Source organism: Chiloscyllium plagiosum, unplaced genomic scaffold (genome assembly GCF_037043375.1).
Source record: "Chiloscyllium plagiosum isolate Xiang-an unplaced genomic scaffold, Cpla_swu_hap1 HiC_scaffold_33, whole genome shotgun sequence".
Lineage (NCBI taxonomy): Eukaryota > Metazoa > Chordata > Chondrichthyes > Orectolobiformes > Hemiscylliidae > Chiloscyllium > Chiloscyllium plagiosum.
The window spans coordinates 5038471-5065868 of record NW_028270171.1 but is presented as its reverse complement, the minus strand read 5'-3'; the positions used below and the strand labels follow the sequence as shown (position 1 = coordinate 5065868).

Below are 27398 nucleotides of genomic sequence, written 5' to 3'. Positions count from 1 at the left end.
TGTGGAGAGAAACCGCAGTTAACGTTTCAGGTTGAATGACCCTTCCTTAGAACTTATCAGCCGTGATTGAATGGCGGAGCAGACTCTCAATGGGCTGAATGGCCTAACTTCTGCTCCAACATGTTACGGTCTTAACTGGTGGTAGGTAGGAAAATGTCGGTCTTTATGCAGAAGATAGGGTGGGGGGGTAGAGGCTAAGGAGTAAACGATAGATGGGGATAGAGCCCAGAGAGAGCGAGAACAGCAGTTGGACAGACATTGTTAACCCCATTGTTAGTCACTAACAATCCCACTAACAGCTATTCACTCTCCCCAGCAGGTTGTTATCCACTCCGTTCTGTGTCCAACTGTTCTTCTCTCTCTTTGAACTCTATCCCTGTCTATCGTTTGCTCCTTATACCCTCCCCCACCCTATCCTCTGCATAGAATCCAACATTTTCCTAGCTACCATCAGTTCTGAGGAAGGGTCACTTGGCCCAAAACATTAACTCTGATTTCTCTCCACAGCTGAGACCAGACCTGCTGAGCTTTTGCAGCAATTTCTCTTTTTGTTTCTGATGTTTGTTTTGATCAGGGTTCCAGTTGCTATGGAGTAACGTCGGGGAAATGGAGACGCGGTTCAGCTGGCCGTGTTATAACCGATTGGTGGAACAGACTAGCGGGGCAGAATTGCCTACTGTTGGAGATATTTTGCAAACAGAAGTTCAAAGAGTTAATGAAGGTGTCATGATGGGGCATCCATCAAGTTATAACTCGTTTAATGCTTATTAAAATGCCTGGTGATCTCAGAGTGTTTATTATCATTTAATGCTGAGCTCAAGTATCGTACTCGGTGCAAATTAATTTAGCGATTTAAATTTTTTTGGATGCCTGTCAGAGGATAATTAGATTAGTTAGTTTTAATCAAGCCATCAGCTTCCATTTCTCTCTTCCCGTGTGCTACTTGCCTGAAAGAGATAATGTACCCCAAGGAGCTGCTAACTCCCTCTGGTCTCTCCTCCAGTGTTCTGTTATGAGGTTTGACAGTAGATACTGACTAGCTATTCAACTATATAGGCCATTGATCTCGTCCTCACGTGTTGTGTGAGCAGCCAATTTCCAGTGTTGAACTTCACAACAGAATCATAAACATTTTACGCCCACGTTTACAATCTTGCTATTAATAGTGAACTGCCAATAAACCCAAATTCTTCACATGAACATGCAATGTTCCCAAGATCAGAGGGTGATCTCATTCTGTAAGTAAAGCATGTGATTTGGCCTATCCATCCGTGATTCAGAGAATCCCTCGAGTATGGCAGCAGGACATTGGTCCCATCCACACCAGCCCTCCAAAGAACATCCCCCCCATCCTTGGGACTCTGCATTTCCAATGGCTAACCCACCCAGCCTGCCCAACCCTGGACACTATGGACAATTTCCCATGGCCAATCCACCCTAACCTACACATCTTTGGACTGTGGGAGGAAACCGGAGCATCCAGAGGAAACCCACACAGACATGGGGAGAATGTGCAGAGCCCACACAGTCACCCGATGGTTGGATCGAGCCTGGGGCCCTGGTATTGTGAGGCAGCAGTGCTAACCACTGAGACACTGTGCTGAAGATTTTTATCAATTATAAACTGGTTCTGGTGTATTCCTAAAGATTTTACTCTGGTTGTGAAATGAGACCTGGCACCAATTTATCTTTTCCTCACTCTTCTCCTTTCCCCTCATTTTTTTCATCTCTGTGTCCCTTGAGGTTTATTTTTCTGTGTAGTGTCTCATTTACTTTGTCGGTGTATCCATTTTATTCTGTTTGGCCTCATAGGTATGTGTTTATCTCTCAATCTGTACCTCCTTCTCTCTCTCATCCTTTCTGCCTCGCTCTCTCACTCCAGCTCTATCTCTTCTGTTTATATTTGTTTATGGGACATGGGTATCGCTGGCTTGGTTAGTGTTTATTGCCCTAGTTGCCCCTTGAGAAGGAATTGATGAGCTGCCTACTTGAAGCGCTGCAGTCCAGTCTCTCTGAGGCAGCTTTTATTCTGACGTGTACCTCACTCTCCCTCACTCTGACTGTGTCTCTCTGAGTCCTTTTATAAAGTTCACTCATTTGCTTCATTTGTCTCTGTTGTTCTCTCCATGTGTCTCTTGTACTCACTGTTCCCTTCTCTGTTTAAGAGTGTGCCTCCCTCTTATGTCCTTCTCACTCTATGATCTCTTGGTCTCTTTCTTGGATCTTCTCTCTCTCTCTCTCTCCCTCTCTCTCTTTTTAACTCTCTGTCTTTCCCTTTTAGGCTGCCTGTTTATCTCTATCTATCTCTGCCTATCCCACTGTCCCTCTCTCTCTCTCGCTCTCCCTCCCTCCCTCCCTCCCTCTCTTTGCCTCTGTCTGTCTGGTACACTCTGTCTGTCTCCCTCTGTCCATTCCTGTCTCTGTCTGTCTCCTTCTGCCCATTCCTGTCTCTGTCTGTCTGGCACACTCTGTCTATCTGTCTCTGTCCATTCCTGTCTCTGTCTGTCTGGCACACTCTGTCTGTCTCCCTCTGTCCATTCCTGTCTCTGTCTGTCTGTCTATCTGACTCTGTTGGTCTGACGTCTCCCTCTTTCTATCCCTGTCTGTCTATCTGTCTCTGTTTCTTTCTCTCTCTCTCTCTCTGAATGTCTGTCTCTGTCTATTTCTGTCTCTCTCTTTGTCTGTCTGTCAGTCTCTCTATGTGTATCTCTCTCTGACTGTCTATCCCTGTCTCTCACTGTTTCAATCTCTTTATTGTATATCCCTTGTTCTCTCTATCTATCTCAATCTCTGTCTGCCTGTCTCTCTCAGTCTGTCCCTCTCTGTCTGTCTGTCTGTCTCTCTCTCAGTCTCTCTGTTTGTCTCTCTGTCTGACTGTTTCTTGATGTCCCCTGTTCTTCTCTCTATCTCTGTCACTCTCTGTCTTTCTCTCCCTCAGTGCCTGCCTCTCTTGGCTGGTTTAATCTGGTGCCCCTGTAATTGTTCTCACTCGGGGTCTGAGTGTAGAGATTCAAAGTCAGCTTCATCTTCAGCTTGTTCACCAGCGAAGGTCCGTGAATATGGAATTACTCTCTTTATTCCCTCGTAAAACTAAACCATCAGAACACTTCTCCCTCCCTCGCTGCTCTTTAATGGAACATATGAGCCTGCTGGAGAATCCGCTGGTCAGCAATTACACACTGTCAGCTCCAAGTCAGGAATGATTTTCCTGACTTGCTTTGACTGGCCTATTTGACATGTTCCTGCCCCGTGCAGAGAGGTTGGGGATTTGGATGTTCTAGTCTTTGTCCCTTGTCCACTGTGTTGTTCTGTTTGCCTCCCCCTCACCACCTCCCTGGGTTTGCTGACCCCTGTTCATTCTTTTCTGTACGTCATTAGCATGTGCCTCCCAGGGCGAGTGTCTTGGGGATCACCATCCCACAGGGAACATCCCCTGTGTGAGGGGGGTCAAAGGGGCACCTGAAATATCTCCCACAGAGGCCAGTATCCCTTCACCAAGTCACCCTTTATTTACACATGGGCGGCATTGGACAATAAAGCTGCCTCATTCAGAGTCAGCTACCCCAGTGTCAGTGTCTCTGATACTCTCCTTTTTTTATCTGTCAGCCAGGGCTCCCTGATTCGACCAGATCATAGAATCCTTACAGTGCCAAAGCAGGCCATTCAACCCACACTGACCTAGCGAAGAGCATCCCAACCAGACCCAGCCCCCAACCCTATCCCCACAGCCCCACATTTCCCATGGCAAACCCACACACCCTGCACATCCCTGGGCACTGTTCTATATAACGGCAGCATAACTTCTTCATTTTTATTCCAGTCCTCTCAATATAAAGGCTAACATTCCATTGGATTTCATGATAATTTTCTGCATCTGTTCCTGGTATCATGGAATACAGGGAGAACTAGCCATTTAGATACAGAACTGGCTCGAAGGTAGAAGACAGAGGGTGGTGGAGGAGGATTGTTTTTCAGACTGAAGGCCTGTGACCAGTGGAGTGCCACAAGGATCGGTGCTGGGTCCACTGCTATTCGTCATTTATATAAATGATTTGGATATGAACATATGAGGTATAGTTAGTAAGTTTGCAGATGACACCAAAATTGGAGGTGTAGTGGACAGAGAAGAAGGTTACCTCAGATTACTACGGGATTTTGATCAGATGGGCCAATGGGCTGAGAAGTGGCAGATGGAGTTTAATTTAGATAAACGCGACTTGCTGCATTTTGGAAAAGCAAATCTTAGCAGGACTTATCCACTTAATGGTAAAGTCCTGGGGAGTGTTGCTGAACAAAGAGACCTTGGAGTGCAGGTTCATAGCTGCTTGAACGTGGAGTCACAGGTAGATAGGACAGTGAAGACAGTGTTTGGTATGCTTTTCTTTATTGGTCAGAGTACAGGAGTTGGGAGGACATGTTGTGGCTGTACAGGACATTGGTTAGGCTACTGTTGGAATATTGTGTGCAATTCCGGTCTCCTTCCTATCGGAAGGATGTTATGAAACTTGAAAGGGTTTAGAAAAGATTTACAAGGATGATGCTGATCAGCAACAAACCCAAACAAGCAGACAAAACACGTCCAGAAACCCTCGCCACTCTCCCCTACATCAAAGACATCTCAGAAATGACTATGCAGATCCCTTGGCATCATCATAGCCCACAAACCCACCAACACACTAAAACAGCAGCTAATCAACTTGAAAGGCCCTATACAGACAGCAAGCAAAACTAATGTAATTTACAAAATACCTTGCAAGAACTATAACAAACACTACATTGGACAAACAGGCAGAAAACTAGCCACCAGGATACATCAACTTCAACTAGCCACAAAAAGACATGACCCTCTCTCATTAGAATCCTTACATATGGACGAGGAAGGACAGCACTTCGACTGGGACAACACATCTATCCTAGGACAAGCCAAACAAAGACACACGTGAGAATTCCTAGAAGCATGGCATTCTAACCGGAAGGCTGTCAACAAATACATTGACTTGAATCCTATTTCCACCCTGTGAGAAAAAGAAAAGGAAATTATATTAGCAAAGGAAATGATGTCACTGCAGGAAATGACATCACCAACCCAAGGAAACGAATAGAAAGTGGGCTATATCACCAGTGCTTCATCCGGAGGCTCACTGCTGATGTTACCTAGTATGGTGACGAAATGTCTGAAAACGAACCTTCCAGCTCAGTGAGCAAACTTACATCCGGGGAAAGATATAAAAGGGATCTAAGGGGCAACTTTTCCACACAGAGGGTGGTGCATGTATGGAATGAGCTGCCAGAGGAAGTGGTGGAGGCTGGTACAATTACAACATTTAAAAGGCATCTGGATGGGTATATGAATAGGAAGGATATGGGTGAAGTGCTGGCAAATGGGACTAAATTTGGTTGGGATATCTGTCGGTATGGATGAGTTGGACTGAAGGGTCTGTTTCCGTGCTGTACATCTCTATGGCTCTATGACAGTCTTTTAAAACTCCATGCACCTGAATCCTCAGGCTGCTTTGGACATCCAACAATTTAACTTTCATACCATTTAGGAAGTACCCTGATCTATCCTTTTTCAGTCCAAAATGGATAGTGTCACACTGCTGACATTGAACTCCATCTGCCCCAGCTTCGTTCATTTACCTGGTCTATCCATATCATTTGTGGGCGGCACGGTGGCCCAGTGGTTAGTACTGCTGCCTCACAGCACCAGAGACCCGGGTTCAATTCCCGCCTCAGGCGACTGACTGTGTGGAGTTTGCACGTTCTCCCCGTGTCTGCGTGGGTTTCCTCCGGGTGCTCCGGTTTCCTTCCACAGTCCAAAGATGTGCAGGTCAGGTGAATTGGCCATACTAAATTGCCCGTAGTGTTAGGTAAGGGGTAAATGTAGGGGTATGGGTGGGTTGCGCTTCGGCGGGTTGGTGTGGACTTGTTGGGCCGAAGGGCCTGTTTCCACACTGTAATGTAATCTAAAATCTAAAAATCTAAAATTTGTGACTGTGGGTTAGCTTGGAAGGCTGGTTTGTGAGAAATGTGTTGTCCAATAGCATGGGTTCAATTCCCACACCGGCTGAGGATCTCCATGAAGGACTGGAATTCAGGAAATGCTCTGAGGCGCTGGTGAAAGGTCCAGCTGTTATGAAAATTGAAGGGGAGGGGAGTGGTGAGATATCATCAAAACCTTTAAAATTCTAACAGGACTAGATAGAACAAACACAGGAATAATGTTCCCAATGACAAAGGAGTCCAGAACCATGGGTCACAGTCTGAGGATACGGGGGTGGGCCATTGGGATTAAGATGAGGAGAAATGTCTTCACTCAGAGAGTGGGGAGCCTGTGAAATTCTCTGCCACAGAACGTGGTTGAGGCCAAAACATTAAGTTTTTTCAATAAGGAGTTAGATATAGTTCTTAGGGCTCAAGGGATCAAAGGGTATGGGGAAGAGAGCAGGAACAGGGGACTGAGGTGGATGATCAGCCATTGTTATATTGAATTGGGGAGCAGGCTTGAAGGGCCGAATGGCTTCCTCTGCTCCTATTTTCCATGTTTCTAACTCTGCAAAGGGGAAGGGAGGTTGCCTGATGAAACTACAGCTAAACAATAAAATAGTAGCAGTTTGAGGTTTTAGATATTTTTCTAATCAACTTCTTCAGGGATGTGATGACACACCACTGGAGTGGATAAGACGTGAGCATGGACCACTTGGGCCAGAGGCAAGGCCATTACCACTGCTCCACTGGACCCCCACAATCGGTAGTTTCCAATTAATCAACTTCAGTTAATTATTGGTCAACATTGCTCTCCATGGAAACTGTTTGAATTAGCGTTTTGTGGTAGTGACCCTCCCTCAGGGCCAGGTAGTCTGGATCCAAGTCCCATCTCGGGACGTGATGCTTGCGGGAATGAATCACGACGTGTCCAAAAAGATTGACTTCCAAAACAAAGGCTAACATTAAAACCCAGTGCCTGTTGTGTTGGAGAATGCCACAGAGAGAAGTGAGGTGATTAGATACAGCAGTGGGATTTGAGGAAGGAATGTTGGCCAGGACACTGGGAGAGAGCTGCCACAGGAAGTGACAATAGACAATAGACATTAGACAATAGACAATAGGTGCAGGAGTAGGCCATTCTGCCCTTCGAACCTGCACCACCATTCATTATGATTATGACTGATCATCCTTAATCAGTATCCTGTTCCTGCCTTATCTCCATAACCCTTGATTCCACTATCCTTGAGAGCTCTATCCAACTCTTTCTTAAATGAATCCAGAGACTGGGCCTCCACTGCCCTCTGGGGCAGAGCATTCCACACAGTCACCACTCTCTGGGTGAAGAAGTTTCTCCTCATCTCTGTCCTAAATGGTCTACCCCGTATTTTTAAGCTGTGTCCTCTGGTTCGGGATTCACCCATCAGCGGAAACATGTTTCCTGCCTCCAGAGTGTCCAATCCTTTAATAATCTTATACGTCTCAATCAGATCCCCTCTCAGTCTTCTAAACTCAAGGGTATACAAGCCCAGTCGCTCCAGTCTTTCAGTGTAAGGTAGTCCCGCCATTCCAGGAATTGACCTCGTGAACCTATGCTGCACTCCCTCAATAGCCAGAATGTCTTTCCTCAAATTTGGAGACCAGAACTGCACACAGTACTCCAGGTGTGGTCTCACCAGGGCCCTGTACAGCTGCAGAAGAACCTTTACAGCATTTAAAAGGCATTTGGAGGGGTATGTGAATCGGAATGGTTTCAAGGGATATGAGTCAAACGTTGGCAAATGGGACTAGTTAAGTTTAGGAAACTTAGTCAGCATGGATGAGTTGGACTGAAGGGTCTTGTTCTGTGCTGTATGACTCTATGACTCATTGAACAGCTCTCTGCTTCCCTCCCCAGGCCCTGGCACTTTGGTGGGAGAGGTTAGGGTGCGGCACCATTATGTGTGCCATCTTCCGACAGGACAATGCTGATGTGGCATAGATGAGTTGGGCTGAACGGCCTGCTTCCATGCTGCATGACTGGAACAGGGAACTGTGCACTGATCGATCGGAATTTTCTTTTTCAAAAGCATTTGAAGCCCCCGCCAGTGTTTATCAGCCCACAATTGACCACAAATGTTGGCTAATGATTAAAGTTCCAATTCCACACATTTTCAGTCACGATTTCACCTCCCAGTCCCCATTCCAACTCAGCTCCTAAACTTGACACTGCCTTCTTTCCCACCTCAATCATGTTCGTTATTCCCAGCCTAAGACACTTTGGCGGTGATGTGGTTAATGCTACCTCAAAGGATCTCTTAGCCAATTTCAAAAATAATCAGGAGCATCTTTCAAACTTCGTCAACCTGTGTTCAGTTTGTGGGATATTGAACCCTGAGCGTTGGCAAGGAGATTATCTCACCAAAAGGAAGTATTAATGTTTGATTAGTGCCGGGTTGCTATGGAAGCCTCTGCATCCATCTCACTGATATGGAGCTTAGACTAAAGAGAAGTTGACTTCAGGAGATAATCTGCTCGGAATTACCTCGCAGTGAGCTGGCTGAGCAATGATAAGATGTTGGTGTCTCTGTTCTTTCTACAAGATAAGTTATCTGAGCTCAGGACCATTTACAAAGGAGGTCGTCTTTCGAGTGGGCAAAGGAGTGAGCCACAGGAGACAGCCTGAGGCTCAGCCCTGGTACATGCCATGGGCACTGATCCTGTCTCTTGGTGGTGTCATGCTGAGCTCCCTCTGCCAGGCCGCAATGTATACTCACAATGGACCCTCGTTATTGGCTGTCAGACCAGCCTCGGTGGGAACACTCTCACAATTCAGTTCAAGAGATTTTGTCTTGGCGCTCCCTTTCCAGAGAATTGAACATATACAGGTATTGGGAGGGCTGATTTTTAAGTTCAGAGAGGAAAGATTTTAAAGGGACTTGACAGGAGCATCTTTTTCCACACACAGGGCATTCTGTTATAATGCGTGTTTTGTCAATGTGAATTCACTGTAATGTGATTGATGAATAGGGGACGCTGTTTCTTAAGCGCAAACTCTTAAAACATGTGTTGGCTGTAACACAGTTGCGTCGCCAACACTTTAAGTGCTATTTGTATAGAGCGATTCTTGACTAGCTCAGGGCCGCTCAGGAACGCGGCTATCGCGCTATCAAAGAAATGCCTGTGTATGGAATGAACTGCCAGAGCAAGGGGTTGATGCAGGTACAGTTCCACCATTTAAAGACATTTGGTTAAGTACATAGATCGGAAAGGTTTGGAGGGATATGGGCCAAATGCAGGCAAACATGGTTGGCATGGACTGGTTGGGCCGAAGGGTCTGTTCCTGTGCTGGATGACTTGATGACCGGCTCCCCCCTACCTTCCCAAGCCCTGGCACTTTGGTGGGTGATAGTTAGGGTGCTGCATTGTCATGGGTACCATCTTCCAATAGGACAATTCTGATGAGACACTGAATTGGGACCCAGCTGCCTGTTCAGGTGGCTGTACAGAGAAAAGAATCCCCGATGCCGTAGTTAATTGGGGGCCAGTTAGCTCAGTTGATGGACAGCTGATTTATAATGGCTGCCAACAGAATGGATTCAACTCCCATAGGCTGAGGTTACCACAAAGGACTCTTCTTCTCAATCTCTCCCCTCGCCTGAGGCATGGTGACCCTCGGGTTAAACCCCCACCAGTCATCTCCCTCAAATGAGAGGGCAGGGCTATGGTGACTTTACTTTATATTAAAGAGGAGGAGGGTCGCACTGCCCAGTGGCGTAGGGAGGAGTCAATATTTATCCCTCAGGCACCCTCACTAAGGAACCAAATGGTTGAGTCACTATCTCATTGCCTTTTGTGGGATCTTGCTGTGTAGCAATTAGCTGCTGCATTCCCCACATTAACAACAGTAGCTACACTTTGAAGGTATTCCACTGCTTGCAAAGTACTTTGGCACATCTTGAGATGATGTCAGGCACCATAGAAATGCAAGTCGTTACTCATCAAATGCAGTGGTTGTTGTTGTATTTCACAGATACAGCTGTCTATTGGTGTGCAAGCCGCAAAGACCAGTGGGGGCGGGGGTTGGGGAGGTGTGATTCTGTGTACGTGGGGAGTTCTCTGCTATCACGCCGTCAGATCTCCAGGACCCTGTTGCTTTGGAGCTCACAACTCCAAATATTCTCATACACCCACCCCTCCCTTTCGGGGTCCTGATCCCCACTTTGAGACTCTGGGCCGACCTGACCTGAGGTGAAGTCAGTTTGACTTTGAGAGGCATCACGCTGTAGGAGGAAGGCTGAGGGAGGCGAGAGATTCAGATCAGAAATTCTACCCACATCTGATTCAATTCTGTTTCTTTCACCTCCAACAAAGCACCTGACTTGGACACGATCTTGCCGTAGTCTGAGGGCATTGTACTCCAGGTTATCTCCATTCCCAGACCACTGTACTGCCTGAAAGCAACCTTTATCAGTGTTAATGGGATAAACTTAAACCAGGGGAGCTCAGAACAGAGCGATTGGAGCAGAGCTGATTGTTGGTTTGGGTCAGTGTTAGATTGAAACTGTGTGAGAGAGGGCAGCCTGGTCAGTGAAATCAGGATCAAATTGGCAGCCAGGCTGTGGATACCTCATTGAGTTTAACTCTGCATCTCCTGAGACAAACACCCTCAAGGCAAGGTTCCCTGCTCACCTTATTTTTGAGTTGGGTTCAAAATCGGATGAGGAGTGGGGATTCAAAGCAAGAGGATAAAAGGCACTTTAGACAGCATCATAGCAATGGAGGCCTAGTGGGAATATGGGACTACTGTAGGAATGTGGGTGGCACGGTGGCTCAGTGGTTAGCACTGCTGCCTCACAGCGCCAAGGACCTGGGCTCGATTCTAGCCTTAGGCTGTCTGTGTGAGGTCTCTCTGGGTGCTCTGGTTTCCTCCCACAATCCAAAGATGTGCAGGTCAGGGTGGATTGGCCATGGGAAATTATCCCATAGTGTACAGGTTAGGGTGGGTTAGCCATGGGAAATGCAAGGGAAGGAGTCTGGGGGGGGATGCTTTTCAGAGTGTTGGTGCAGGCTTGATGGGCTGAATGATCTTAAGCTGCACTGTAGGGACTCTATGACCTTTTAGTGCAGGGAATAGTATGTTTTTGGCATTACAGATTTGATAGGCTGAACGGCCTCTTCTGCAATGGCTAATTCTATAATTCTAAGTACTCCCATTACCTGTAGGGTTCCTATTTCATAAATAGCAAGAAGGCATATCTTGTACCTGGTAACAGATGAATATATGAAACAGGAGTTGAAATGAACCATTCGAGATGTAGTCTCATACAATACAGAAGAGATCATTCAGCCCAACGTGTCTGTACCAGCAAGAAAAGAATTCTCCATCATTCAACTCCAATCACACCATCTCCACATTCCATTACTCCTCTGGGTACTAAAATCTCCAATGGCCTCAGGCATGAACTTATCCAATGACAGAGTATCCATAGTACTCTGGGAGAGAGAATGTCACAGATTCACAATCCTTTCAGTGAAGGTATTTCTCTGCATCTTAGTCTTCAATAACTGAGCCCTTATTCTGAGACAGTTTTCCAGACTCCCCAGACAGGGTAAACATTATCCAGGCATCGACTGAGTGAAGCCTTTTAAGAGTTAGGAACAAATTACTGCAAATGCTGGTATCTGTACTGAAAACTACCAATGCTGGAGATCACAGAGGGTCGGACAGCATCCACGGAGAGAGAGCAAGCTAATGTTTCTTTGTCCGAGCTGAAGTGAAGTGTGGAGGTGGCAGCATTTATGTGTTAGTTTAGGGATGGAGGTAGTGGGTGTAAGGTGCTGATGGAGAAAAGGTGTTGATAGTTCAGGTTACGTGATTGAAATATGAGAATGGCAGAACAATGGTGTGTCTCCTGCTAGACTAGGAAGGACAGACAGACAGAAGAGGAGACAGCAGACTGGAGAACTTCCCACTTATTTATTTGTGGGATGTGAGTGTTGCTGACTAGGCCAGCATTTATAGTTCATCCCTAGTTGCCCCTTGAGGAGGTGGGGGTGAGCTGCCTTCTTGAACCGCTGCAGTCCATCTGCTGTAGGTAGACCCACAATGCCCTTAGGGAGGGGATTCCAGGATTCTGACCCAGTGACACTGAAGGAATGGCGATATATTTCCAAGTTGGGATGGTGAGTGGCTCGGAGGGGAACTTGCAGGGCGTGGTGTTCCCATGTATCTGCTACCCTTGTCCTTCGAGATGGAAGTGGATGTGGGTTTGGAAGGTGCTGCCTGAGGATCTTTGGTGAATTTCTGCAGAGCATCTTGTAGATGGTACACACTGCTGCTACTGAGCGTCGCTGGTGGAGGGAGTGGATGTTTGTGGATGTGGTGCCAATCAAGCGGGGGCTGCTTTGTCCTGGATGGTGCTGAGCTTCTTGAGTGTTGTTGGAGCTGCCCCCATCCAGGCAAGTGGGGAATATTCCCTCACACTCCTGACTTGTGCCTTGTAGATGGTGGACAGGCTTTGGGGAGTCAGGAGGTGAGTTACTCACCACAGTATTCCTCTCCTCTGATCTGCACTTGTAGCCACTGTATTGGCGTGGTGAGTCCAGTTGAGTTGTATTAACTGTTGTGTTAATTATTTTAAAGGTGAACTGGTCCTAAAGATACAGGTGTATAAATTGTATGAAGTCTAAATGGGGAGGTATCTTTTCCTGAGTCACCAGGGAACATTCTTGCCTGTTTATTAGCTCCTCTGTAATTTCCCTTCTCTCTATCAGTGTCTCTGATTGAATCCCTTAGGCTGCAGTGCTTTAATGTAATACTATTATTCCTCAATTTACATTCAGGATGTGTACGGTGGCCAACTATGACGCAATTACTGTAGACAGAAACAGAAACAGCAGCAATTGTTTATTAATAGTGTTCAAAGCATAACCATTTCACAGATTTCAGTGGATCAGCCCTGTTGCCTAGTTCCTTACCATTGTTGCTGTTTGTCATTGATAAAACCACAAGATAAAGGAGCAGAATTAGGTCATTTGGCCCATCGAGTCTGCTCCACCATTCAACCATGGCTGATGTTTCTCAACCCCTTTCTTCTGCCCTCTCCCTGTAACCCTTGATCCCCTCACTAATCAAGAATCTATCTACACAGAAACTGAAAGAACTGTGGATGCTGCAAATCAGAAACAAAAGCAGAAATTGTTGGAAAAGCTCAGCAGGTCTGGCAGCATCTGTGGAGAGAAATCAGAGTTAACATTTTGGGTCTGGTTCTGAGGAAGGGTCACCGATCCAGAAACGTTAACTCTGAGTTCTTTTCACTGCTGCAAGAACCTATTTACCTCGGTCTTAGATACACCCAATGACTTGGCCTCCACAGCCCTCTGCAGCAATGAGTCCCACAGACTCCCCACCCTCTGGCTGAAGAAATTCCACCTCATCATAGTTCGAAAGGGTCATCCCTTCACCCTGAGGCTGTGTCCTTGGGGACACCTGGTCTGTCTTACTAGCGGAAGCATCTTCTCCATGTCCATTCTGTCCAGGCCTTTCAATATTTTGTACTTTTCACTGAGTTCCCCCGCATCCTTCTGAACTCCATGTGGAGAGAAAGTGGAGTTAACATTTCGAGTCCAGTGACCCTTCTTCAGAACTGCTTGTGATGTGGCTGTGGAAGTGAGTTTTCGCAAAAAGCTTGTCAAACACCATGAGTGACAACAAAAGTGATAACAGTGAACAAGAAAAATGACTAGACCGGGAATCCTGTCAGAGGGAAGGGGCAGAACGTCTTCAGGCTGGGCATACCTGGAGGAGACGCAGCGGTGAGTTAAATACTAAACAAAGCGCAAAGGACTGCGGATGCTGGAAATCTGAAATGAAAACTGAAAGTGCTGGAGAAACTCAGCAGGTCTAGCAGCTTCTGTGGAAAGAGAAAGCAGAGTTAACATTTTTGGTCTAGTAAATGAGTGAATGAACTTCCAGGGGAAGTGGTGGATGTGGGTAAAGTTACAATGCTTAGAAGACATTTGGATAAGTACATGAATACAAAAGGTTTGGAGGGATAGGGGCCAAACGCAGGACCAGTTTAGTTTGGGATAATGGTCGGCATGGACCGAAAATGTTAACTCTGCTTTCTCTCTCCACAGAAGCTGCTAGACCTGCTGAGTTTCTCCAGCACTTTCAGTTTTCATTTCAGATTTCCAGCATCTGCAGTTCTCTGTGCTTCGTTTAGTACTTAACTCACCGCTGCGTCTCCTCCAGGTATGCCCACCATGGTTGGAGCAAAGGGCCTGTTTCTATGCTTTATGACTCTATAATCCTTCTTCAGAACTAGTTGTGAGTTTGGGAGATGTTGTCCAAAGAGGGTTGATGAAATTCTGCTGTGTCTCTTGTCATAGAGTCATAGGGATGTACAGCACGGAAACAGACCCCTCAGCTAAACTCATCCATGCCAACCAGGTATCCTAAATTAATCTAGTCCCATTTGCCAGCATTTGGCCCATATCCCCCTGAACCCTTCCTATTCATATCCCCATCCAGATTCCATTTACATTCTTGTACAAGCCTCCACCATTTTCAACCTGTGTCCTCTAATTTTGAACCCTCCTACCATGGGGAAAAGACATTGTCTATTCACCCTCTCCATGCCCCTCATGATTTATAAACCTCCGTAAGGTCACCCCTCAGCCTCTGACGCCCTGTATTGGAGTTCAGAAGCAAAGAACTGGAGCCGAAATGTTGACTCTGTTTCTCTCTCTCCAGATGCTGCTGGGCCTGCTGAGTTTCTCCAGCAATTCCTGTTTGTTTTACGGTTAGTTAGCTAGCGTGTGTAACCAATCCACAAATCAGAAAGATGCCATCCACCAACACACAGAATGCATTGAAAATACAAATATGGTTCAGATAAAAAAAGTCCCAGAATAGTTACTCTGAAGTGTGCATCACAGAAGTATGGCAACGAACCATGAAATTAAATTAACGCATTTAAAAATTACATTGAGAAGAAATACCTGACTCAAAGTGAGGAATCTGCAACGAGAGATGGTAAAAATTTTTAGCTGCCCTTAATTGCTGATCTGGTGCAGGTGGGAGCGGTGGAGAGAGGAAGTTTATGAACCAACATGCTTTTCCTTCGGCTTTTATCTACATGCGTGGGGTGGCATGGTGGCTCAGTGGTTAGCACTGCTGCCTCACAGCACCAGGGTCCCAGGTTCAATTCCAGCCTCGGGCAACTGTCCGTGTGGAGTTTGCACATTCTCCCCGTGTCTGCGTGGGTTTGCTCCAGTTTCCTCCCATAGTCCAAAGATGTTCAGGTTAGGGTGGATTGGCCATGTTAAATTGCCCACAGTGTTAGGTGCATTAGTCAGAGGGAAATGGGTCTGGGTGGGTTATTCTTTGTAGGGTTGGTGTGGACTGGTTGGGCCGAAGGGCCAGTTTCCACACAGTAGGGAATCTAATCTACACGCATGCGATTAATCAGTGCAGGATGTCACGAAAGGTTGTTCTGTGAAAGAAAAGGATGAAATTTCTTAAACACATTCTTGTTTGGTTGCAATTACGTGCTTGATTGACAGCTTTGTGCGGGAGGTACAAAGGGAGGGCTCGGCTTTAATTGTAGGTTGTCACTGCAGAGTAACTGAAGAGCTGTTTATTCCACAATTGTTCAAAATATGCCAAGGAGCCCATCATAATATGTGTAGAATCTACCAACAAACTCTGTCCAAGACACCAGTCAATATGCCATCCTAACAAGTGGTTCAGTGTCCAGTGCAGCTGCGTTCGAGTCACATGGACTCACACAAGACAAGTGGTCATGGCTGGTGTTGGTATAGTGGTAATATCACTGATCTTAAAAATCCAACACCTCACCATAATGTTCTGCGGACTGGATTCAAATCCGACCTTGAAGTTGATGGAATTTGCATTTAATAAACATTTTTCAAAAAGCTTGCTTAATAATAACCACATCACCAGCAGGTTTGCTGATGCCCTACGGGGAAAGCAATCTGCCGTACTTTTGGGTCTGGTCTACCTGTGATTTCATCCCAGAATGTGCGCGATGAGGAATTGTGGGATGTGGGCATCTCTGGCTGGGCCCAGCATTTATTGCCCGTCCCTAGTTGCCCCTTGAGATGGAGGGGATGAGCTGCCTTCTTGAACCGCTGCAGTCCACCTGCTGTAGGTGATGATCTTCAGGAGGGAGTTTCAGGATTCTGACCCAATGACAGTGAAGGAACGGTGATGTAGTTCCAAGTCAGGATGGTGAGTGGCTCAGAGGGGGAACTTGCAGGAGGGTGGTACTGAGGAAATGTCACTCAACCTGAAACGTTAACTCTGACATCGGTCCACAGATTGCTGAGCTTTTCCAGCAATTTCTGTTTTTGCATTTGCTTTATAACATCCACAGTTCTTTCAGTATTTTTTGCGGTGGTGTTCCCCTGTATACAGTTACCATTCTGTCAGAATTGCCTTAAACACCCCAAGAAATGGCAATAAATCATCAGATCCCTCACTGGGAGCAACGTGCAGGAGATTAATGACAAATCTTTGAATAATTTAGGTTTCAAAAAATCCTTTCAGCATCTGAGTTTATTGGTTGTATAGTTATTGGATGTCGGAGAAAGCTGATTTATTGACACGAAAGCACCATCTAATAAAAGGTTTTGTTTTGCTTTCTGATTGGTCGTGGGAGGGCAGGGCATGTCAAACATGAGCATACATCCCAGTCAATGGTGGAAGGATTTGGGGGTGGGGCAGTTAGGAGGTCATGACTTCCCCTCCAGGAATGTGTCCAATCAGAGCGGGCAACTTGATATAGAATCATAGAATCCCCAATAGTGCAGAAAGAGGCCATTCAGCCCATCGAGTCTGTGCCAACCCCCTGAAGAGCATCCCATCCAGCTCTAGCCTATGACCTTATTCCCAGAATCCTGCATTTATCATGGCGAATCCATCTAACTTGCACATTTTTGGTTATGGATGTGTAGTCAATCTGCCAGGTTTTACTGATGATCCCTAAAGCTACACACAATTAAGATGTGCATCCCAATTCATAGAGTCATAGAGATATTCAGCACGGAGACAGACCATCCGGTCTAACTGGTCCATGCTGCCCAGATATTCTAATCCATCTTGTGGTTTGCTCCTTTTCCTGACAAAGAAACACATCACACAATTGTCACTAGGTTATAAGTCAAGGGTAGGTGTGCAGGGGCATACACACCTAGGTATAGCAGCATTTGTGTCATTCAGATTGTTTGCAAATCCTTCTGAAACGTCATAGAGTCATAGAGATGTACAGCACGGAAACAGGCCCTTCGGTCCAACCCGTCCATGCCGACCAGATATCCCAACCTAATCTAGTCCCATCTGCCAGCACCTGGCCCATATCCCTCCAAACCCTTCCTATTCATATACCCGTCCAAATGCCTCTTAAATGTTGCAGTTGTACCAGCCTCCACCACTTCCTCTGGTGAAATACTTTTCTGAAGTGTGTAGCCCCTGTTGCTATGGATGGAATGGCAGCCATTTTGTGGTCAGCTAACTGCAACAACAAAATGGATGCTCAGGTACCATTGGAGGCTGTGCCTTCAGCTGCCAACACCCCACACCGTGGTATTCCCTTCCTAAACCTCTTCACTTCGACACCCCTCTTCTTTCAGACACTCTGTAAGTCCTCATTCTTTGATCAGCCTTTTGTCCTATTGTCTTATGCCATGTAAAGCAGACAGAATCTGCATTTCAGCTGCACCACTGTACTTCCCAAAGCACATTACAGCCAGTGAAATAGGTCTGAAATATACTCAGATCTTCCACTTAATGGAAAAAGCGTGGCAGCCAACATTCACACAGCAAGATCCCACAAACATCAATATAATACTGAGTTTCAAAAAAAATTAACCTGTTTTTTTCTAATCAAATTGTTCAGAGATATTATGACACAACATCTCTTTGGAGGGTCAGTGCAGACCCATTGGGCTGAACGGCCTCTTTCCACACTGTAGTGATTCTATGATTCGATATCAGGGTGCCATAACATTCAGTGATGCCACACCTCTGGAACAGGTGGGATTTGAACCCAGACCTCTCATTCCAGGGGTATGGACACTACCACAAGAGGGCCCTAACTGAGGCTTAGTAATAATATGGAGACATCAGTTTCAATCCCACCACAAGAGTTGAGGAATTTAGATTCAATTAATCTGGATTATCTTTTAAATTATTGCAATGTCATCCTACTGGATTCTCGTTAAAAACCCCATCTGATCGACACTCGTGACTCCAAACCCACAGCAATGTGATTGACTCTTAGGTTCCCCTGAACTCGTCCAGTGAGTAACTCAGTTTGTATTCAGGAAGCTAAACACGGATTGGCAATACATTTCTGGCTGTAACTTCATCTTGATCCAAATGAACTTTCAAAAATAACCAGAAAATGTGCTTTTTAATTAAAGACAGTGGCTGATGTGTAAATATTGGCCAGGGAGAACTACCCTACCCCTGGCATTCTCTGAGATTTGTTTCACATCCAATCTAAAAGGATAGATCAGTTTAAGATCCCATCTGAAAGCCAGCACCTATGACAGTGCAGCCCTCCCCTGGTACTGTGCTCGGGTGGGTCAGGCTAACTTGGGCTCACGAGACTTTGAGGTGAGTTTTGAACCCACAATCTCTTGCCTTGGAGTCATTAGCAGCACGTACAGAGTCATAACTGACTTATGTCTCCAGTTCTGGTCGCCCAGTTATCGGAAGGATAAGTTGGAGAGGGTTCATAAGAGATTTACCAGGATGTTGCAGGGTGTGGACGGTCTGGTTTAACAAGAATGTTTGGATAGGCTGGGACCTTTTTCACTGGAACGTAGGAGGTTGTGATGCGACCTGATAGAAGTTTATAAACTAATGAGAGGTTTAGATAGAATTGATGGTCATTGTCTTTTCCCAAGGATGGGGGATTTCAAGACTAGGGAGCACATGTTTTTAAGGGGAAAGGAGAGACATTTAAAAAACACACGAGAGGCAAATTTGTTTACACAGAGGGTGGTTTGTGTGTGGAATGAACTTCCTGAGGAAGTGGTGGATGTGGGTACAGTTTAAAAGAGATTTGGATAAGTACATGAATAGGAAAGGGTTTGGAGGGATAGGGGCCAGGGGCAGGCAGGTGGGATAGTTTAGTTTGGGATTATGTTCGGCATGGACTGGTTGGACCGAAGGGTTTGTTTATGTGCTGTGTGACTCTATGTGCCCAGTATATTTGGTCATTGTTCCTGTGTCAAAAGTAGAATTCATGATATTAAGGGTGCTATATAAATGCACGATAATGTAGCTGTGATTGGTTTTGGGTGAGGATTGACCAATTTAAATCATTTAACCAACTTCTCCGCATGTTTAACTCAGGGTCACAATTGACCAGGAATATAAAAGAGGGATTACTTTGCTATAATTGTATAAAGCATTGATGATCTGCATCTGCAGTACAATGTATTTAAGAAAAGATGTAACTGCATTAGAAACCGGTCAGAGAAGGTTCATGTGACTAATATGCGAGGCAGGGGAGTTACCTTATGCTTCAATAGGACTGTATCGATTGGAGTTTAGAGAATGAGAGGTGATTTATTGAAAAGTGTCAGATCCTGAGGGGATTTGACTGTGTGGATCCTGAATATGACGCTTCCCCTTTGGAGTGAGACCAGATATCGGGGATACAGTTTAAAAGTAAGGAATAGAGGGCTACAGATCCTGTAAGTGAAGATAGTTTTAATATTGAAGGGCACAAGCTTGGAGGGCCGAAGAGCCTGTTTCGTGCTGTATTGTTCTTTGAGTCTCCTGTTTAAGATTGAGAAGAGAAGGACTATTTTCCATTCAGCGAGCAACGAGTCTTTGAAAATCTCTTCCCAAGACAGTGGTAGAGATGGGGTCACTGGTTCAGAAATGGAGGTGATGACCAAGGAGAGAATTCAATGCTCCGCATTCCCTCCATATCAAAGGGCCGAAAGCAAGCATTCTCTGTGACTATCAGCACTGCCTTATCATCCTCATTCCTCTCAGATACCTGCAGTCTGTGACCGGAATGTCAGATTGTATGTACAGCACTGCACTTCCTTCATCTGGAAACAAAGGAGCCCATTGGGTTTTCCAAACCATGACTTCAGGCTGACTGGTCTACAACTCCTGGTTTTCTGACTGTGTGGTACTTACATATGTCTTCACCAAGCTTTTGGTCGTCACGTACTGATAGAAACTTTTACAGTCAGTTTTTATGTTCCCCATCAGCTTACTCTCGTACTCTATATTCCATTCCTAATCAATCCCTTGATACTTCTTCGCTGAATTCTCAACTGCTCCCACTCCTCTGGTCTGTTGTTTTCCTGACCCATTTGTATGCCTCTTCTTGGGTCTAACACTACCTCTAACTTCTCTTGGAAGTCATGGGTTGGTCCCTGGAGTGATTGGAACCAGGTGGATCTCCTTGACTATGAGATCCTTGATTGGGGTTGTCAACCTGGGCCAAATAGGGAGCCCTGACTGACAGCTACAAACAGGGGATTAGTGGAGTGTATTTTGATTTAATCCCTGCCCTTCCCTTTACTGTTTTGATCACCCAGCATTGCCCTTTTGTGAAGGGTGTTTCCTTTCTTCCTGGTGGTGGATATTGAACAAAGATTCGTGCACTTTGTGTCTTTCACTGTGTCTCACACCTGCACACACACACCATGGGCTGGGGAAAAAATAAGCACTACCGCAGCTAGGCGGTAGTGTGGGGGTTAAATAATAAAAAAAGAAACAGGAGTGTCAGGGATTCTGTTCACTCTAAAAAAAAAAGAAAAAAAAACAAACGGGGATTAGTGGAGTGTATTTTGATTTAGTCCCTACCCTCCCCTTCACTGTTTGATCACACAGCATTGCCCTTTGATGTGAAGGGCAGTGTTTGTCACTGGCCACTCGAGTGTTTCCTTTCTTCCTGGTGGTGGAAATTGAATAAAGATTTATACATTGTTGTTCCTCACTGTGTCTGACACCTGCACAAAAATAAAAAAAAGAAAAAAGAAAAAAAGAAGAGAGAAAAAGAAATAAACAGGAATGTCAGACCTCCTGTCCACTCTGAGAGCTGGCTCAGTGTGTGTGTGAAAGACTCACCACTTTTCTGTATAGGAGAGAGGAGAGGAACGGAACTCCTGAGCAACCAGGAACCACCCAGTCAGTGTATCAAAAAAAAACCAGGGGATTAGTGGAGTATATTAATTCCCCCTCCAACTCTATTTTGATTTAATCCCTGCCCTCCCCTTCACTGTTTGATCACACAGCATTGCCCTTTGATGTGAAGGGCACTGCTTGTCACTGGCCATCCGGGTGTTTCCTCGCTTCCTGGTGGTGGAAATTGAATAAAGATTTACACACTTGTTGAAAAACAAATAAAAGAAAAAAAAATAGGGGTTTAGAATCTCCTCACCTGAGGGATTGACCTTGAGCTGGCTGGCCACAGACAGTGTACTGTGCACGTGTAAATAAAGGGTGACTGGGTGATGGGATACCAGCCTCTAGGTTCTTATTTCGGTCATCTTTCCCACTGTACGTTTGCACTGGACAGACTGAATGATTGTTGCAGTTCACCCAATGTTTTTTTTCAATGTTTGCCATTGCTTTTCCTCCATCATCCTTTTAAGTAACATCCCCCAATCTATCATCACCAATACCATTGTAACTTCCTCTGTTTGGATTCTGGACCCTAATCTTAGAATCAACAACATCACTCTCTACCTTGATGAAGAATTCCATTGTATTATGCCTATTCACCCCCAAGGGAACTTGGATAGTACTGTCTCTTGATCTGGTCACTCTGTTATTGGAAGGATATTATGAAGCTGGATAGGGTCTAGAAAGAATTTGCTGGGAATGGGGGTGGGGGGGGGGGGTTAATTTATAAGGGGAGGCTAGATAGGCTGGGACTTTTTCACTGGAGTGTAGGAGGTTGAGGGGTGACCTTAGAGAGGTTTATAAAATCATGAGGAGTATAGATAAGGTGAATGGCCGGTGTCTTTACCCTAAAGTGGTGGATGTTAAAACTACTTTTAGGGTGAGAGGAGAAAGATTTAAAAAAACACAAGGGGCAAGTTTTTTTACACAGACTGTGGTTCATCTGTGGAATGGACCAGCAGAGAAAGGGGTAGTTGTGGGTACAGTTACAATATTTAAAAGACATTTGGATAAATACATGAATAGGAAAGTTTTGATGGGACATGGGCCAAGCGCAGAGAGGTGGGGCTAGTTTAGGATTATCTTCAGCATAGACTGGCTGGATTGAAGGGTTTGTTTCTGTGCTGCAAGACTCTATGACTCTAATTAACGACTCGATTGAGGGAGCGTTGGGTTGTGCTATGAGGAGAGGTTAGACAGACTGGGATTTTTCCCACTGGAGTTCAGAAGAGTGAGGGAGAATTTGATTGAAGTCAAAAAGATCCTGAATGTTCTTGACCAGGTGGACGTGAAAAGGGATTTTCCTCTTATGAGCAAGACCAGAACTACGTTTTAAAATCAGGAGTTACCCTCTGAGGAGTGAGAGGAGGAGAATTTCTTCATCTCTTGCCTGACTTTGGAACTCTATGGTTTAAGAGGCAGAGGCAGATAGATTCTTGAATAAGGGGGTCAAAGGTTATTGGAAACAGGCAGGAATGTGGAGTGGAGGCCATATTCAGAACAGCCATTATCTTAGCAGAGCAATCTCGAGGGGCTGAATGGCCTAATCTGTTCCTAAATTGACCCAGTGATAAGAAATAAATAAGGAAAACTTTCCAAGCTTTTGCACATTCAAACACAGCTGGATCCGGAGCTCAAAACTGGTGAAACATTAATTTTGAAGAGAAATGTTCAATTGTATTCTAGTTGATTTAGGTAAAAGTAATCCCCAACTCCCACACAGATTCCTGCAGATAATTACGAGTGTGATGATCAAAGCGAGATTTGTGCTGTCAATTGACGAGCTGGGATTCTCTAGTATTCTTTGCAGAACAGCTCCAGAACACAAAGAAGGGTTATTTCAAAGGAAGAATGAGTTTGTATTAGTACAGCGCCTGAGGCTATAGGAAAGCACTTCATAGCTAATGAATATCAATGCTGTCAATGTTTTGATGGTGGTTAATCTGTTTATGGAGGTCACTGACTGATAGATATTGACAAAGAACTTTCCTCATCTTCTCAGTCACTCCTCAAAGCTGATCCTTTCTCCCCAGTGGGTGTCATTCCTTAAAATTAATGTTGTAGATTATTTTATGTCTACCTGAGGGGACAGTTGGAACTTGATTTAACTTCTTACCTGACTGGAGCATCATTTACCAATCTGTAAAATTCTAAAAAGGCGGGACAGGATAAACGCAGGAAGGATTTTCCTGATGGCTGGAAGGAGTCACAGTCTAAGGATATGGGTCATGATTTGGAGATGCCGGTGTTGGACTGGGGTGTACAAAGTTAAAAATCACACAACACCAGGTTATAGTCCAACAGGTTTAATTGGAAGCACACTAGCTTTCGGAGCGACGCTCCTTCATCAGGTGGTTGTGGAGGGCTCGATCATAACACAGAATTTATAGCAAAAATTTGCAGTGTGATGTAACTGAAATTATACATTGAAAAATTGATTGTCTGTTAAGCCTTTCATCTGTTAGAATACAGTGATAGTTTCACTGTATCCTATCACTGTATTCTAACAGATGAAAGGCTTAACAGACAATCACTTCTTCAATGTATAATTTCAGTTACATCACACTGCAAATTTTTGCTATAAATTCTGTGTTACGATCGAGCCCTCCACAATCACCTGATGAAGGAGCGTCGCTCCGAAAGCTAGTGTGCTTCCAATTAAACCTGTTGGACTATAACCTGGTGTTGTGTGATTTTTAACTAAGGATATGGGAGAAGCCATTGAGACTGACATGAGGAGAAAATGTCTTCATCCAGATAGTAGGGAGCCTGTGGAATTCTCTGCTATAGAAAGGGGTTGAGGTCAAAACATTGAGTGTTTTCAAGAAGGAGTTAGATATAGTTCTTAGGGCTAAAGGGGTCAAAGGGCATGGGGGAAAGAGCAGGGACAGGGGATTGAGTTGGATGATCAGCTGTGATCACATTGAATGGGGGAGCAGGCTCGAGGGGCTGAATGGCCTCCTTCTGCTCCTATGTTTCCAAATTAAAGAAGTACAGTGCTGTACGTACAATGTCACGTTCCGGCCACAGACTGCAGGTATCTGAAGGGGATGGGGATTATAAGGCAGTGTCAAATAATCTCAGAGAATGCTTCCTGTCTGCCCTTTGATCTGGAGAAATGGGGGAGCATTGAATTCTCTCCTTGGCCAGATCCTCATTTCTGAACCAGTAACTCCACCCCTGACCCCTATCAACTGTCTGACACTGAGCTAGGATGTTGTAAACTCCTGATGACCTTGATAATGAGGTCAACCAGTCTCCTGCTGTAACCCTCACACGTTGTCACTGCTTGGTCACTCCATTGCTTTCCTGGTCAGACATCGACTTCCTGCTGTTTGTGAACCTGTACTAATTCAGAATTCTGCTATCTGCATCTTATCCAGGGGAGGCAATGCTGAGTGATATTATCACCGGGCTGTTACTCCAGAGACCCACGGAATGTTCTGGGGACCTGGGTCTGAATCCTGCCATGGCAGGTGGGGGAATTTGAATCCAAGGAAAAATTGGGAATTAAGAGTCTAATGATGACCATGAATCCATTGTCAGGGGAAAATGTCCATCTGGCTCACTCATGTCCTTCAGGGAAGGAAACTGCCATCCTTACCCAGTCTGGCCTACATGTGACTCCAGACCCACAGCAATGTGGTTGGGTTAACCACCCTCTGGGTAATTAGGGATGGAAATTAATGCTGGCCTAGGCAGAGATGCCCACATCCAATGAATGAATTTTAAAAAAGCAGTATACCCCACTAGCCCACCTCATTGACCTAGACTGGCTAGACAGTTCTTCAGTTTTAACAAACACCTCCTTGTTTACAAATCCCTTTGTAACTTGGCACCCTGCTGCCTGTCCCGCCTCCTCCTTCCCTGGCAGCCTCTGAGATCTCTCCATTCCTTTGATTCCAGTCTCTCATACATGCATGATTTACATTGTTTTATCCTTGGCGGCCATGTCTTTGATTGCCTGGGCTCAAAGTTCTGGAATTTTCTCCCTGAATCCCTCACTCTCCCTTCCTGATGCTCCAACATTTTGCACCAAGTTTTTAGTCAGCTTCAGTGGCTCAGTGCTAAATTTTGATTTGCGTTCTGGTGAAGCACCCTGGGACATTTTGCTACATGAGAGGTGCTATATGAATGCACATTGACTTGTTGAATGCAAGATCTGGAGCGGTTTATGATCAGATCAGTTTGGTTTTGCCCCCAACTTCAAACCTAGAATACTGTGAGAATGACAAAAAGATCCTCCTATTGTGATTTAATTTATCAGCTACAACGCAATCAAACGATAAATTAAGTGTTAGGGTTAAGTATTAGGTTTGCTGCAGGTTGGTATATTTACAAGCTGTTAGATTGAGTGCTGAGGAGATACTGCACTGTCAGAGATGCCATCTTTCTTATGAATTTCACGTCCCATCTGCCCTTTCAGGGGTGATATATCAGATCTCGTGATATCCACTCTTTCAATTAAGGTCGGTGGAATGTCCTGGCTGATGGTTACTAACACCAGCATTCCACCACCAGTCAGCCTTCATTTACAAATGTATAAGCTTTGACAATATCACTGCCTCTCATTGAGTCAGGCATTCAGGGAGCTCAGTATCCCTGACATTCATCCTTTGGTATCAGCCAGAGCTCTTTAATTGGACCAGATTAACAGCCTCAGTCAAGGAACTCATGTTCTAGAGGGTCCAGTTGGCTGACCTTGTTGAAATGCTCGGGAAGGTGATGGCCAAGTGGTGTTACTGCTGGGCTATCGATCCAGGGAGCCAGGTAATGTTGCAGGGATCCTGATTCAAATCCTGCCAGCGTGGATAGTGGAATTTTTATTCAATAGGAAAGAATCTGGAATTAAGCGTCTAATGAGACCATTGTTGGGGAAAACCCCACACGGTTCACTAATGTCCTTTAGTGAAGGAAGCTGCCATCCTTGCCCAGTCTGGCCTACATGTGACTCCAGACCCACAGCAATGGGCTTCACTCTTAACTGCCCTCTGGGCAATAAATACTAGCTCCAGGCAACAAAGCTTTTATGATTTAAAAAACCTATTTATCCCCTCAACCAGCATCACCGAAGGCTGTATTGACATTGCAGCTTGTGGAATCTTGCTGTGTAGAGATTGGCTGTGGCCTTGCCCAGCACTAGGACAGTGACCACGCATTCAAATAAAAATGGCTGTATTGGCTGCAGAGGGCACTGGGACATTACAATGGCACGGAGAATGTGAAAGGAATGCCGCATCCTTAAAGGAAGAGATGGAATTCATGGGGGTGGGATCAGAGTGACACTCACGCACATCACATCAATTTGAAGCCTAGACAAAGGCAGAGAGGGGAAAGACTAAAACCTATGAGACTTTTAAAGGACATTCACTCCTAACGCAATGTTATTAAGAGATAGGAACCTTGCCCCTCACATTTATCTAAATTAAATGCTTTGGTAAATAATTAATATCAAAATGCCTGGGCCCACAGGAGGTTAATTTCCAGTATTATTAAAAAGCACCAGTTTTCATTATCTTCTCTAGACACCTTCAGTTAACAATCACCAAATGATTTGTGATTTTTTTTGTTTCAGTATCATGTACCCATGATCCAGTGGGAGTCAGAAAACTGCCCAATCAGTAATGGAAAGATCCACTGACCACTGAAACCTTAGAAGTTTTTCAGAGGGAGGTGATGACCCGGTGGTATTATTATACAGACAATTAATCCAGAGACCCACAGAATGTTCTGGGACCCACTGTCCCAAATCCTGCCATGGCAGAGTTTGAATTCAATAAAATCTGGAAATCAAAATCAGGAATGAAAAGTCTCCTGAGATGAACATGCAACTATTCCCGAGTGCTGGGCAAAAGCCCCATCTGGTTCACTAATGTCCTTTAGGGAAGGAAATCTGCCATCCTTATCTGGTCTGAGACAAAACAAAACAGCAGATGCTGGAATCTATAATACACAGGCAGGAGGCTGGAATAACACAGCAAGCCAGGCAGCATCAGGAGGTGGAGAGGTCAATGTTTCAGGTGTAACCCTTCTTCAGGACTGGGCGGTGGGTGTGAGGGGAGCTGCAGATAAAGGGGGTGGTGGGGATAGATTGGTGAGATGGGGATAGGTGAAGTCAGGTAGAGGGTATGACCTGCTTGGTCAATGGGAGGATTGAATCCGGTTGATGGCAGGGAGCAGTGGAAGGGAGGGGAGGCTGGGCTGCGATGGGAGTCGGATGATGGGAAGGAAGGTTATTTGAAATTAG

General features: G+C 45.3%; 1 protein-coding gene across 5 annotated transcripts in view; it reads left to right on the top strand.

Moving 5' to 3' along the window:
* The window catches only part of LOC122542112 (voltage-dependent T-type calcium channel subunit alpha-1I), a 483496-nt gene that overhangs the window by 56402 nt on the left and 399696 nt on the right, over positions 1-27398 (top strand). The gene's annotated exons all lie outside the window — the stretch shown is intronic.